This window comes from Tauraco erythrolophus, chromosome W (genome assembly GCF_009769465.1).
Source record: "Tauraco erythrolophus isolate bTauEry1 chromosome W, bTauEry1.pri, whole genome shotgun sequence".
In the NCBI taxonomy this organism is placed as follows: Eukaryota; Metazoa; Chordata; class Aves; order Musophagiformes; family Musophagidae; genus Tauraco; species Tauraco erythrolophus.
The window spans coordinates 12,979,581-12,990,633 of record NC_141497.1 but is presented as its reverse complement, the minus strand read 5'-3'; the positions used below and the strand labels follow the sequence as shown (position 1 = coordinate 12,990,633).

The window sequence follows — 11,053 nt, the reverse complement described above, 5'->3', positions numbered from 1 at the left end:
CTTGAACCTGTGTATGTCGTGTCCGTCTCAACAGCGACATACAGCAACATCTGGTGACCCCGACGTGATTCACCAGGACGCGAACTTTTGGACCGCAGGGCGAAGTGCGGTGGAGACGGAGCCCAGCGTAGCTTGAGAGCAGCGGGGAAGCTGCGAATTGATCCGGATCGACTTAGACTTTGACACCTGGGACAGGTGAGCCGCTGGGAACGGGATAATGGGAAATAGCCTCACAAAGGAGGAGGAAGACGTCCATTCTTTGTGGACGTTAATATTGAAAAGAAAAGGACTGAAAGTATCTAATAATAACATCCAAAAAATGTTGTTGTGGGCGCAGCGACAAGGGCTTGAAGCGAACTCTGCCACAGCATTCAGTGTGCCTGTTTGGCAAGCCCTGGGGAAGAAATTATTTGATGCTGCTACCAGTGGGCAAAAAGAAGCTGTGGACTTATTGACAACGTGGCGATCGTTTTTAGAGGCCTTGAAAGACTTAAAGTCTGAGCGTGATAAAGCAGAGGATAAGACGGACTCTGTTCCGATAACCTCTCCTGCAGTAAGTGAGGTTGTGGGAGAGACTTCTAAAGCGAATGACAGCTCAGCTGGGAGGTTACCGCCTGTGCCTAAGCCGAGAAAAAGGTTGCTGAAATCTGCTCATTTAGTGGAGCCGGACTCCCTGGGAGCGTACGTATCCCCCGCAGAACAGCTAAAAGCGACGGAAAAATCCTCAGGAATGTATGTATCTCTTGCAGCACAGCTAAAAGCGGCGGAAAAATTTACTCCCTATAAGTTGCCTTGGCAGCAGTTGCAAGAGGCAAAAGAAAAGTACGCAAAACCTAATATCGAAACATGCTCTCTCCCTTCTTCTCCACTGAATTCCTCTGATATTAAGGCGACAGAGGACGAACAAATACAGGATCAGGTATATCCCCCTTTACCGGAGAGTGACGAGGAGGAGGATTCCGTAACAGATTTTGCTGAGATGCCCTCTGTTTCTGCAAAGGGGGTGGGAAAACAGGGGGGTCTACCGTATCGGCCTCCCTTACCACAGTCGTGGGTGTTGCCACCTGCTACAGTGACGGTTCAGCCGCGTAATGCAGTACAATTTTGGGACGCGGTTAGGAAAAAGGCAATGGAGGTCGGGGACTGGGACTTGACCGAAACACTGGGGACACCGGTCAATAAAGATCTGTCTGTGATGGAGGTGGGGGGAGGGCCTAGTGCATTCCCTGTGGAGCTAGCCCTCCCGGGCTCTAATCAGCCCAATCAACATGTGGGGTGGTCATGGAAAGTTATACAGGATATGCAGAGGGCGGTAACTCAGTATGGACCGAATTCCCCAGCAGTGACACAATTGTTGCGATTATTGAGTTTAGAGGTATTGGTGCCGTATGATTTTCAACATTTGGCTCAAATTATGTTTCAGCCAGTACAGCACTCGGTTTTTATGAATGTTTGGAGACAACAGGCTGATCATCAGGCATTGCAAAATATGCAATTGCCCCAAGGTGACCCTTGTCACGCTGTAGGTACTGATGTGTTGATGGGAACGGGTCAGATATTTAGTAATCCGGCAATTCAAGCACAGTGGCATCCCCAAATTCTCGTGCAAATTAAGCAAATAGGGATGCAAGCTTTGATGCGCACGGCAGAAATGGCAGAGCCTAAGGCAAGGTATTCAACAATTAAACAAGGGGTCAGGGAACCTTTCTTACAATTTGTGGAAAAATTGCAAGGGGCTATAGAAAAACAAGTATTTGACAACAGTTTGCGAGCCCTGTTAACAAAGCAGTTGGCGAGAGATAACGCCAACCCTGACTGTCAGAGAGTTATTGAGACATTGCCGGGGGACCCCTCCTTAGAGGAAATGGTTACTGCGTGTGCTAAAGTCGGGTCTGTGGAGCATAAAATGACTGCACTGGCCACCGCCCTAGCTGCCTTGCGTGTTAAGGAGCAGAAGTGTTATAGATGTGGAAACCTGGGACATATAAAATCAGAGTGCCCAGGACTGAAAGGCCAAAGGCTGACAATAAATGCCGAAAAAGTTAATGGCTCAGTGCCAGTTACTTGCCATAAATGTAGAAAAATAGGTCATTTTGCTAAACAATGTCGATCAAAGTTTTATGCTACCGGTCAGCCAATTCCGGGAAACGTCAAAAAGAGCGCGAGGGGGCGCGCGCAGACACAAATGCCCTACAGTCCTGGCAACCCTTTTGTGGGAGCAATGCAGCATCCACAGACCAATCCACAAGCTTATGCGACAAATTATCAGGAAAGACAGTCGGAGCTGCCGGGATGGATGTATCCATCACCGACACAGTAACAATAAATAATTGTCAAATTCACAAAGTGCCTTTGGATGCATGGGGACCAATCGGTAAAGGACTTAGTGCTTTGTTAATAGGACGATCAAGTGGCACCTTGCAAGGGTTGATAGTGCATGTAGGAGTGATTGATGCTGATTATACAGGACAGATCTGTGCTATGGTATCTACTGCGACACCACCAGTAACTATTGTTAAAGGGACTCGAATTGCTCAACTTGTGCCCTTTGTGAGTTGTGTTCCTAAAACAGAGCAAACTGTTCGTGGCAACAACGGATTTGGATCTACGGGGAAACCATCTGTTTTTTGGTCCCAGACTGTCACTGACAAGAGACCACAAATGACGTGCACACTTACAATGGATCATGCAACCCCATCGCAGACAAAACTAACGGGTTTGTTGGACACAGGAGCTGATGTTACTATCATTGCACAGCGTAATTGGCCTTCCACCTGGCCTCTAGTGTCAAATAATGCGGGAGTAGTGGGTCTTGGGGGAGTTGCTAACAGTTTTATGGCCGCCAAGCCTGTCCTTATTAGTAACCCTGAGGGACAGAAGGCCACTATTAGACCATATGTGACCGCAGCACCCTTAAATTTGTGGGGCAGGGACTGCCTTGGACAATGGGGCGTAAGAATTACAACGGATTTTTAGCAGGGGTCACTGTGCTGCAGGGCGTGACACAGCCCACACTGGCATTAACATGGTTAACAGAAAAGCCTGTTTGGGTGGATCAGTGGCCCCTCAATCAAGAAAAACTCACAGCCCTGCACCTTCTGGTTAAAGACCAATTGGCAGCAGGACATATAGAAGCCTCTCACAGTCCCTGGAACACACCTGTGTTCGTGATAAAAAAGAAATCAGGAAAATGGCGTTTATTGCATGATTTAAGAAAAATCAATGAGGTGATGGCAACAATGGGGGCCTTGCAACCAGGGTTGCCCTCACCAACTATGATTCCAATGCAATGGGAAATTGTAATATTGGATTTAAAGGATTGGTTTTTTACTATTCCTCTTGCTAACCAGGACATGGAGAAATTTGCATTCACAGTACCTTCAGTGAATAACAGTGAACCAGCCAAAAGGTATCATTGGAAAGTTTTACCACAAGGTATGAAAAATTCACCCACTATTTGTCAGTGGTTTGTGGCAAAAGCCTTAAGTCCTATTCGAGCTGCATTTCCATCAGGGTATTGTTATCATTATATGGATGATATCTTACTAGCCGCACCTTCGCAGGTAATGCTGGCTGAAATGGAGGCTGAAGCACGAAAGTCATTACAATACCATGGATTGGTGATTGCCCCAGAAAAAGTGCAACGCCAGCAGCCATGGTTGTACCTGGGTATAAAGGTGTTAGATCAAATGGTAATGCCACAACCAATTCAGTTACAAATAAAGGTAAAAACCCTGAATGATGTACAAAAACTAGCAGGGATGATTAATTGGGTCCGACCTTATTTGGACTTGACGTCTTCCAAATTACAACCGCTCCTGGAGCTGTTAAAAGGGGACTCGGACATTTCTGCACCACGAGTTCTAACTCCAGAAGCAAAACAGGTGATTGAAGAGGTAGAACAGGCAATCATGCAGAAACATGTATGGAGAATCGATCTAACTGTATCAGTGCAAGTGTTTGTTTTGATAGATGATCTGATACCTTTTGCAATGCTTGCACAGTGGAATTCTGATTGGCAAGATCCTTTGCATGTTTTGGAATGGGCTTTTTTGCCTTTTAAAACTAAAAAAACTGCTCCTGGACTTTTTGAACTTTTAGCTCAAATTATTATGAAAACTAGAGCTCGCTGTGTGGAATTGTTGGCAAGAGATCCTGAGAACATTGTAATACCAGTAAAAAGCGAATATTTTGAATGGTGCCTTGCCAACAGTTCAGCACTTCAAGCAGCAATGACAAATTATACAGGTCAAATTAGTTATCACCTGCCTTCACATCCATTAATAAAAATGGGTGGCCAGATTCGATTTGCACAAAAACAATTAAGTCAGTCTGACCCTGTGCCTGGTCCCACAGTGTTCACTGATGGTTCAGGAAAAACAGGGAAGGCTGCCATTGCCTGATATGATGGACATCAATGGCAGAACAGAGTGGAACATCAGGAAGGCTCTCCTCAGATTGTTGAATTGAGAGCCATGACTATGGTATTTCAGCAATTTTCTGGTCCTGTTAATGTTGTTACTGATTCGGCCTATGTGGCTGGGTTAGTGCAACGGTTAGACAAGGCTGTCCTTAGCCATGTTACTCAAGAAAAACTTTTTGGAATTTTAAAACTATTATGGACTGAAATTCAAAAGTGACATTCTCCTTATTATGTATTACATATTAAGAGTCATACGAACCTCCCTGGTTTTTTGGTGGAAGGAAATGCAAGAGCAGATGCACTAGTATCAGGCGTAGCAATGGGACCTACTCCAAACATTAAACAACAAGCTATTGCTTCTCATCAATTTTTTCATCAGGGTTATCGAGCCCTGAGACGACAATTTCGCTTGTCCAATGCTGAGGCTCGTGCTATTGTTGCTGCATGCCCTGACTGTCAAGACCAACATGTCCCTCACTACTATGGGACCAACCCTAGAGGGTTACGGGCCCTCCAGATCTGGCAAACAGATGTTACTCATATTGTTGAATTTGGCAGATTAAAATTTGTCCATGTATCTATTGATACGTTTTCTTCGGTCATCATTGCTACTGCTCATGCGGGAGAAACTGCCAAAGATGCCATTCGCCATTGGCAGCGGGCTTTTTCTATTGCTGGAGTCCCGCATCAGATAAAAACGGATAATGGTCCAGCTTATGTATCTCAAAAGGTTAATTCATTTTTACAGCTGTGGGGTGTGACTCATGTTACTGGTATTCCTCATTCTCCCACTGGACAAGGTATTGTTGAACGTGCTCACGGTACATTAAAACAGCTTCTGCAAAAACAAAAAGGGGGAATGGCAGGGGAGCCTCCAGAGGCTCGACTGAACAAAGCTATGTATGTCCTGAATTTTTTACAGGTCTCTGATGATTCTCAGGAACCCCCGATAATACGTCACTTTGGCTCACTAACCACCACCTGTGGGATGTCCCCAGGAGCCAAAGTTAGGGTTCGGGATCTACAGACAGGTCAGTGGTCTGATCCCTATGATCTGATAACTTGGGGTCGAGGGTATGCTTGTGTCTCGACAGATGGTGGCCCCCGGTGGGTTCCTGCTCGTTGTGTCCGGCCTGTGGTGGAAAGCTGATCTTGTTGAAGGATGGACGTTGGCTGAGTAAGCAAGCCAACGCTACGTCAATAGTATTGAGTGATTTATTAACTGATGCTGATAGTGTTAGGCATGCTACACTGCAAAATAGAGCTGCAATTGTTTGTCTTTTATTGTTAGTGCAAGGAGATAGATGTGAAGATTTTGAGGGAAGTGGTTTTGTATGGGACTGGCTGAATAAATTGCTCAGAGGATGGGTATTGCCCAGCTGGTTGTTATCATTGCTAAAAACAAGGTTGCTGATTTTGATCGTTGTTGTAGTTGTGTTATTAATATTGCCCTCTCTGGACAGTTTGCTGCAAAGGGCCCTGCAGCAAGCTGTCAGAGCAATTTCTTTTAGCACAAATACAAAAAAGGGGAATTGTGGGAACTACGGCTGGTCCGCGGATCCCAGGACAGAAGATGAAGAAACTGGCCTTGAAGAAATTGCTGTGTACCCCTGCAGATATGAAAACTCCCTGAACAGAAGTGGAAAACAACTTGCAGGTGCCTGGGAGAGCCAGGGAATCGTAAGATAAAGAGGAACTGCATGATAAGAGACTGGACTGTGTTTTTGCACTAATTGTGTGATGTAATGAATTTGGCTTAAGTTATGTAGAGTGCGTGATCACCAATCATGTATTAGGCTAAGGCGCGTGAACAGCTGTAGCTAACCAACCACCTAATTGCTTATGTCGCGTGCACTGCTAGAATTAGTATCAAGGTGTGCTGGAACTTGCAAGGGGGGATTAATTAATTATATAATAAATCAACACTGCTTGAACCTGTGTATGTCGTGTCCGTCTCAACAGCGACATACAGCAACACTTACAAATATGTAAAGGGTGACTGTCATGAGGATGGAGCCAGGCTCTTCTCAGTGGCATCCAATGATAGGACAAGGGGAAATGGATATAAGCTGGAACATAGGAGGTTCCGCTTAAACATGAGGAAGAACTTCTTCCCAGTAAGGGTAACAGAACACTGGAACAGGCTTCCCAGAGAGGTTGTGGAGTCTCCTTCTCTGGAGATGTTCAAAACCCGCCTGGACGCGGGTGATCTGATCTAGGTGGCCCTGCTCCGGCAGAGGGATTGGACTAGATGACCCTTTGAGATCCCTTCCAATCCCTAACATTCTGTGATTCTGTGATTCTGTGATTCCTCCTCCTATGTCTTTGGCCTCCAATGCCGAGAATCTGAAAACTTTGGCTCTTCTTGAAGAAAATCACTTGCAGCATCTACAGAGTACAATAACCTGACAGCTCAAAAGCCTTATTCTCAGTGCTTGGGAATGTTAGAATTCAGCTTATGCCCATGATTATCCACATCAAACTCAAGTTCACCAGATGACAATAACTGGCCATCAATCCATTTTAGCAATAATGTGTTTATTTTATGAGTAGGTACAACACTGTAGATCATATATATCACCCTGTCCATCTGAATAAACACACTGGCTTTTATGCACTTAAATTCTTGAGTGCAACCTTGCAGTGATGATGTGCTGGGCTACTGGGTGGGTTTTTTAAATGGAACAATCTTTTAAAGTGATTTACGTCTTAGTTACAGGATGCAGATAACGATAATGCCATAAATATTGCAATGTGTAGAGAACAGCAAGTCAGGAAGATCCAGTCATCTATATAAACAAGACATATTTTATTACTGCCTTTGCGGAGAATTTTGTGCCCAGATGCTGAAGCATATTTACAGGTTTGTTGTATGTGAGTTAATGGATGGAGCCGGATTCCCACAGTGAGATTTATTTAGGAAAGTATCTGCTATTTGACCTGTGTTTGGCCAATTTTTCAGAAGTACCATATACGAGTTCAGAACTGCCGGAGTATTAATATTTCACGTCCACTGATGGTCCAAATATAACATTATGGTTCACGTCTTTACCTGGTAGGAACTATTTTATCATCCCACTGACAGCCTGGCTTCCGCACCATGCAGCTGAGTAAATCATTTGTAACAAAGAAGTTCTTTTAAGGAGAACAGCTTTTTTCTTTTTTTTTCTTTTTTTTTCCCCGTTTGCACATTGTATGCGGAGATGTGGCAATTTTCTCTAAAGTAGGTGCTGTGGGGGATCATCCACATGCACGATTTGATGGAAAACTAAGTGAAGTATTGTGCACGTTGGAAATAAGCTACATACAGCCCTTCTGCAAATAGTATGGATAGAGTTGATACTCACCCTTTTCACTGATCATTCTTGAGGTCAAGGTGCCATAATATCAGTTTGCATGTAGTCCGTTAAAAAATAGGCAAATCTGGTTTGATTGGATGCTGCAGGACACAGAGCGTTGTTCTGTTATCTCGCTTCCCAAGGATAAGCTGGAATCAAGTGGCTCCAAAACTGGAGCTGGTAAATGATCAGGAAAAAAAAAAAAGATGGAGACTTAGAGTTGACAAAAGAGGAATAAGGAATTTGGGTTATAAAGGAGAGAGAAAGTTGGGATAAGAGGAAATGCAGAGTAAAGCAAAAAATAAAACAACTTAGATGGAAAAATATATTGTTAGCTATTTATGCAGTTTATTTTATGACCATGGCAAGAACAATAATTTTCTTTAACTGTGATACAAAAATAACTTGTCAGAAAACTAATAGACCCCAACATTTGCAACATACTCACCACAATATTTTAAACATTCTCCCTCCTCCCTTAAAATTCTTTGTTCAAAAGACTTCTTTCCAAGGAACTTTATTAGTTATTAAAAGCTGCAATATTCTATGGGGCTTTAGATTGAGTTTCTAAATGTCCATCTATGCAAGAAAAATAAATATTTAAGTATAAAAATTGGATCTTCTGCAGTCCTTTATCTTAGAATAAAGGTTGCAGAATAAAGGGTTGTTGTGGAGGAAAAAGTCTGAAACAAATTCATTTAATTTTCACTTTTCCCTATTAATCATATTCATTCACGCATCTGGAAGTAACTACAGGCAAAGAAGAGGAATCAAGAATTTAAATAAGAACTATTAACTTTTTCACTAGGTACATTTCTTTTATGACAAGTCATTTGCCTATGATAATTAGTTTGGTGATACTGATGTACTTTCTTAATAAATCATACAAAATAAATGGACTTGAAAGTTACATTATTTCAAATTCGAAATAAGGTTTTATATGTAAATGGTGAAAAATGGTGACTTCTGACAGATCAGGGGGAATAAGGACAGTATAAAACATCAACAGGGTGAGTTTTCTGCGGTTCTTCGAACGTCTCAGTCTGATATCAATGTTCTGGAGAAAACAGTGACACGCTGGAGGGAAGGAATGCCATCCAGAGGGACCTGGACAGGCTGGAGAGGTGGGTCCATGTGAACCTCATGAAGTTCAACAAGGCCAAGTGCAAGGTCCTGCACATGGGTCGGGGCAATCCCAAGCACAAGGACAGGCTGGGCGGAGAATGGATTGAGACCAGCCCTGAGGAAAAGGACTTGGGGGTGTTGGGTGAGGAGAAGCTCACCATGAGCCGGCAATGTGCGCTGGCAGCCCAGAAAGACAACTGTGTCCTTGGCTGCATCCAAAGCAGCGTGGGCAGCAGGTTGAGGGAGGGAGTTCTGCCCCTCTACTCTGCTCTCCTGAGACCCCACCTGCAGTGCTGCCTTCAGCTCTGGGTCCTCCAACATCAGAAGGACATGGAGCTGTTGGAGCATGTCCAGAGGAGGCCACAAAGATGATGAGAGGGCTGGAGCACCTCTGCTATGAAGACAGGGTTGTTCAGCCTGAAGAAGAGAAGGCTCCACGGAGACCTTCTAGCAGCCTTCCAGTACTTCAAGGGGATCTACAAGAAAGCTGGAGAGGGACTTTTTACAAGGGCATGTGTTCTGGTTTTAGCTGGGACAGTGTTAGCTCTTCTTTTTAGCAGCTAGAAGAGCTCCGTGTTTTGGTTTTACTCAGAGGCTCACTCTGAGAAGAATGTTGATAGCAAGCTGATGTTTGTGGTTGGACGTGAGACTCCAAGGACTTTTCAGTGTGCTGGAGTGCAGAAGCACGGCGGGATAAGGGGGGAGCATAGCCGGGACAAGGGGGACACGATTCCCCTTGTGATTTGTGGTGGAACTTAAGATTGAGGGCCAAACTGGCCAATTAGTATTCCATATCATGCAGCGTCATGCCCAGCATAAAAGTGAGGGTCAGCTGGAAAGAAGGGCTTTTGCGCTTTGGCTCTTTCTCCACTTTGGCTCTTTTGCGCTTGCTGCGCTTTTCCTCTATTGCTTTTTTTTTTTTTTCTCTCCCAGTACTCCCACTTTCGAAGTACTATCTCTCTCTGCCCCTCTCTATTTCGGGGCCTCGTGTTCGTCTGGGATTGCAGCTTCGGGACGAGACGGGCTTTGCATACGAAGGGGTGGTGAGTATCTACACTGTGTATTAAATCATCTGTATTAAATTGTTCTTATCTCAACCCATGGGTATCCCATTTATCCTTTAATTTTCTCCCTCATCCCTGGGGCTGGGGGAGGGTGAGTCAACGACTGTGGGGGGGCGGTTTGGTTGCCGGAGCGGCCTAACCCACAACAATCTTAATTGGCGCCCAACGTGGGGTACGAAGGGGTTGAGATAACAATGTTGCTGGCTGGAATGCTGTTTGTTATGCTTGCATACATGTTACCGGACATGTAGAATTTATTGCCTCATTTACCTTATATGATGTTAGGCGGAATGTTTATGCGGTTTTCTGGCTCTGGGTGTTGGACCGGCATGAAAAGTATGTTATCGGTAATTAAGGGTTTTGCTATACTGTACGGTGTAACACTGATAAGATCATCGGTGCTGGGACCGGCCCAGTCTTTGTATTCGGCGGTGCAGAGGGGGATGGTGATGTGGAGCTCGTTTATTAATTTTGAGCGTCACCTGGCAGATGTCATCACCAATTATACCGGTGACTTTTCATTCACAAAAGCTTACATTGATTTTGATAATGCCGAAGATCGTTGCAATAATTTAACAGGTTTGATTGTCCTGCAAGGTCTCCTGAATATATGTTTAATTATATATATATTCAAAGTTAATCGGCCATTTAGGGGTGTATATCAGTTTATTTCTCGCGTTATTGTGCTTGCCATCTCGACTCCCATGACAAGCACTATAGCTACTCAGACTACAACAGTATCAGTTTATGGCACCAATCATTCTTACCCAGCTGGACTGAGTTGAGATAATGAACTAATACTAATTACTAATCAACTCAAGGTACCTATCCTTCCTACAAGAGGCAGGCCATTTCCTCCTGGCTGTGGAGGATGCAACAGTGTCCTTGGTGCTGTAGCCCAGGCCGGTGAGCAAAAACTGGTGACCCCGATGTGATACATCTGTGAGACCCTGGGAAGCCCCGGCTCCCTCACCGAGCCGAGAGCCCAAGCCAAAAGAGCCCGAGCCAAAAGAGCCGGAGCTGGGAGCTTGAGCGAGAGTCCTTCGGAGAAGAAGGTAAAGCCGCAAGCCCCGTTGTGGTATTCGTGGGAGGGAAGTGTGCTG

The 11,053-nt window shown here is 44.6% G+C and overlaps 1 pseudogene; it reads left to right on the top strand.

The window, feature by feature from the left end:
• The first annotated feature begins 217 nt into the window (after window positions 1-217).
• On the top strand, window positions 218-2,330 carry LOC147526220 (endogenous retrovirus group K member 8 Gag polyprotein-like; annotated as a pseudogene).
• The last annotated feature ends 8,723 nt before the right edge of the window (window positions 2,331-11,053 follow it).